The sequence below is a fragment of the Otolemur garnettii genome, unplaced genomic scaffold (genome assembly GCF_000181295.1).
Source record: "Otolemur garnettii isolate 467f Iridium unplaced genomic scaffold, OtoGar3 scaffold00012, whole genome shotgun sequence".
NCBI lineage: Eukaryota > Metazoa > Chordata > Mammalia > Primates > Galagidae > Otolemur > Otolemur garnettii.
In genome coordinates, this window is record NW_003852407.1 from 30831461 (window position 1) to 30835820 (window position 4360).

The following is a 4360-nucleotide window of genomic DNA, read 5'->3' on the forward strand; positions in this document are numbered from 1 at the left end:
AGGAAGCTTATGGAAAACATTTAAATTAGACACAAGAGAACACCATTTTAAATAGGAAAGGTGACTGAATACAGGGATGAGTATTTTGAGGAAATTGAAGAATGCCTCTTTTTCACTATGTCTGGGCAGACTAGAGGACCACGAGTTGGATATTTGGGGTGTGGGCATGCTGGGGAGCAGGATGTACCCTTGAGGCTCCTCCCAGAGCTTATTTTCTGTGGTCTCAGATCCTTCTTTGATCCACAGGAAGACATCAGCAACATGCTCTCCTTGTTCAGGGGGTTGGAAAACCTTCCTTACCTATCATAACGTTTGCCTCCTAGTTTGGTTTCTCTTGTGGCCATTTGCTCCATGTTTCAGGGGATACCAGCTTTCTTGACATGAGTGGCCTGGCTGACAACCACTGTTCACTTGGGTCAGTTCTGGCCGTAGTGGAGTAGAAACTCAGTAGTGGAGTATAGCTATGATCTGTGCATGTTGGCGGGGACAGGATCACTTGACACAGCCACTGCTTGGCCTAACACACATAGGTAGACAATTGTAGTAAAAAGACTCGCCAGAATTTGAAGACTGTGGTTTGTGCCCAGTTCTGCCATTTAGTAGCTGTGACTGGGGTGAGCCCCACTGGAGTTTTTGGAATCTTCCATTCATCCCCTATATAAAGGAGAATAAAAATAACAATGCTAGATTCATTGGGATTTTGTGAGATTCTGATGAGATGACGAGTTCTCTGAGAACCGTACATTCCCATGCAGCAGGCAGTCTTGAAAATCAGCCAGAGCCACCCTTTTGCTCACATCCCTCAGCTTCTGGTCCCCGTCACTCTCCTCTGCCGCCTTCTTGCCGTGCTTGGGTCAGACCTGTGGACTGTCTGACCTCCACACACACACACAGACAGACATACATAGAGACACAAACACATACACAGACACAGACACAGAGACACATACAGACACACACACAGGGACACACACAGAGACACACACAGACACATACGCAGAGACATACACACGCAGACACATACACTCATCACAGTTTTTCAGAGAACAGTCAATCCATAGAGGTTAGACTGAGGGCAAGCCACAGAGCTAAAATTCTGAGCATTTGTCAGTAAAATAATGCTGCCTCTTAAAATAGCTCCAGGGTGTTTCTGCGCAAGGTGCTTTCTGTGGATATCTGCATAGGTATACATATATATAACCTAAGTCTATGCTGAAGGTATATCTTTAGCTGCAGTATGTATATAAACACATATTCAAGCACATGCCCCAGTGTAAGTCATGAAACAAAAATGACTGAAGTCACATAAGTTACAATATTTATGTCCTGAGGATGGCTAAACTTAGCTACAACATCTAATTTGCAGTGACGTCTTTCTTTAACAAGTTTTATAAAAGGGATGATTTAAGCCAAGGAAGAGCAGTGACTCATTCACATGGTGGGCCAGTGGCTGAGCTAAGTTTAGAATAGAAGGGATGTGAGGATCTTCTGGGGCTTAGATTTTTACTGGTAAGTCATTTTGCTCCTCCACACTGTTTTTTATCATTCGCTTAGGTAAAACCAGGCACTTGTAATGCAATAGTAAAATTCTCATTTTCCTTATTTAATTAGTTCACTTTGTATTACTCTCTGTTTTAGGTTCTATTTTGGGACTCCATTCAAATAGTTTAGGTTTATTTTGGTTGTTTTGCAATTTGTGATAGGAGATTTTACCAAATTGGTTTTATCTTTCAATTACAATAAAGACGAAAGCCCTCAGCAATTAGGTAGGGAACTGGAGAGATAACACGCAAAGTAAGAAATTCTTTTGGCCAGAAGGGAGGAGTCAATGATGTGGGTAATACATTGCTTAACATTCCTTCAAAAAATGCTTATTTAATTCCTGAGCTAGCTACGAGGGCCGCTGGGAAGAAAGAGATTACCCTCAAGGAGCTCACATTTTTTGGGGAGGAAGATGGAAATACAAGCAAGTAGTTCTGAGGCAGAGAGAGAGATGTAATAGGAAGTAAAAATTGCTTTGGAACCAGGAGGAGGGACTCATAAGGTTAAAGAGCCAAAGACGCTAGATGTAGACAGCCTCAGAGAGGAGCGGATCGGGCTTTCTGGAAGTCAGGGTAGGGGAGGCCCATCAACAAAGTCACCAGTGTGTGCAAAGGCTTGGAAAGAAGATGTGTGTGGAGCAGCTGGGGCTAAGGGAGTGTTCTCTGGAGCTTAATACCTGGGGCTGTTTAAATGCAGAAAGGTTGTCTCTAGCTGGAGTTGCTTCAGAGGAGGCCGCACGGATACAGCAGAGGGAGGGAGTCTAGAGTTTCATAACTATTTAAGATTCTTCAAATTCCTCTCTAACTGATTCTTGAGATTTTTCAAAGTGGAGGATTTAGATAATTTGCTTATGGTAAGGTCAAGACTTAGGCTGTACCCCCTCCATGTACCGTAGGGCAGTGGTCTGCATTCTTGACGGCACTCTGGGATTGCTTGAGGGAAATTTAAACAGTCTTAGCAGCCAGACTGTATTGTAGACCAGTTAGCCAGAATATGAGGGTGAAGGAGGATCCAGAGATTAGTACTTTTTAAGCTTTTCAGGTGATTCCAATGTATAGCCAAGATTGGACATCAGGTGTACAGGGCAAAGTGGTTCTCAAAGTGTGGTCCCTGGACCAGTGGCGTCAGCATCACCTGGGGACCTGATAGAAATTCAGATTTCTTATTCTTCTCTGAGACCTATTGAATCAGAAATCTCGGAGGAGGGACCCAGCCATTTGCATTTTAACACACTCTTCAGGGAGTGTGAGAACCTTGTTGTGAGAACCTCATTTTTTAATTGCCTTAGCAACTCCATCCTCCACTGAGACTACTGCTACCACAATATTACCTGGCCACAGCTCTTTACTTCCTGGCTCCCTGGCCTGAGCAGGGATCAAACATTCCTCACTTATTCTACTTGGTCAGATAAGAATTTTCAAAAGGACCTTTAATAGGAAAAGCAGAAAAGGACCAAATCCTATTAAAGAATAAGCATAAAAAGTGTTGATTATTTAGTAAACTGAAAACAAGAAGTTAATTAAAATTCCTTTACTTACTAATTTTTTAACAAATGTTCATTGAACATCAGAGATACAAAGATAAATTGGAGACATCTATAAGGCAAAGGGGCTCAGGGTTGTAGGCAAAGAATGGTGTGTGTGTATAAATAAATGTGTACCCAATAAACAGAACTCATCTGCAGAGGTAGGGCCAGGGCCTGGGGGACCTAAAGCTTGTTCACTTTGGAGGGGGGCCCTTTTAAAAAAAAAGAATGCAAAATCTTTAAAAAAATTAGATGCAGGCCTTGAAACGGGGCTGAATCTGCAACTTCATTAGCCTGCTGGTAAATGTGCCTCTGTTATTAGAACTTCGGGGGTGGCACCTTTCTCATCATTGGGTGCTGGGTGTTTGGAACAGTGCCTGGTGTGTAATTGTGGTTTTATAACTGTTTGTTGAAAGAAAAATGAATCTATGCAGACCAAGGAGGAGGCACTCTTCTGTTTTTGTCTAAACTGAGGGACCCGATGTTGCAGTGACTTTGGTTTGACGTTGGTCCCATGGAAGGCCTGGAGAGATTTTTCTGTCTAGACCCCTCTCTTCTCTTTGACACAGGCCTGCAAGACCTGGACTGTCTATACTGATTCTATTATCTAGTTCTCTCTTTCCTCTCTGAAGCCCAGACCACTGGGGGAGAGAATTCCACCCACTCCCAACTTCAAGAGCTCTACTCTGAGCATTTGTTTTGTTTGTTGGGATGTTGCTCTGCCTTTCAACTGCCTAGAAGCTTCTTTGCTCTGCCTCTGAATCTCTTTCTCTTGCTTTTGATCTAAGCCTCAGAGCCATATTTAATTCAGCATGCTCAGACCATCAGCTAAACCAGATGGTAACAGCTGGTAATAGCACCAACTGGTTAAATTTGGCTTTCTCATTAGAGTCTGGCTATAATCTGGTTTGATGTTGATGTTCACGTTATGATTCAAAGCGGTGGATTGCATCTCTTCTCAGCACCAAGGATTTATGTCTCTATTCTTCATCCTCAGTCAGAATGCCGCCCATACCTGCTTCTCCCCTCTGCGACCACGTACTCACTTTCAGCATTTGTTTAGGGAGTGTATCAGTTAGGCCTCGTTTATGTAACCGTAGTGTGTGGCCCGACCCATGCTGCATGACTGAGCCCAGTTCACACGTGGGGCCTCTGCTGCTGTGTTTCTCCCAAATGTTCCCCATCAAGGTGCTTGGTACAATTTCCCATTGCCTTGACCACATCTCCAGTAACAAAGCTCTCCAATGGGAGGCGGCGTTGTTCTCTTACAAGTTCGTGACTGTGATCCACAGG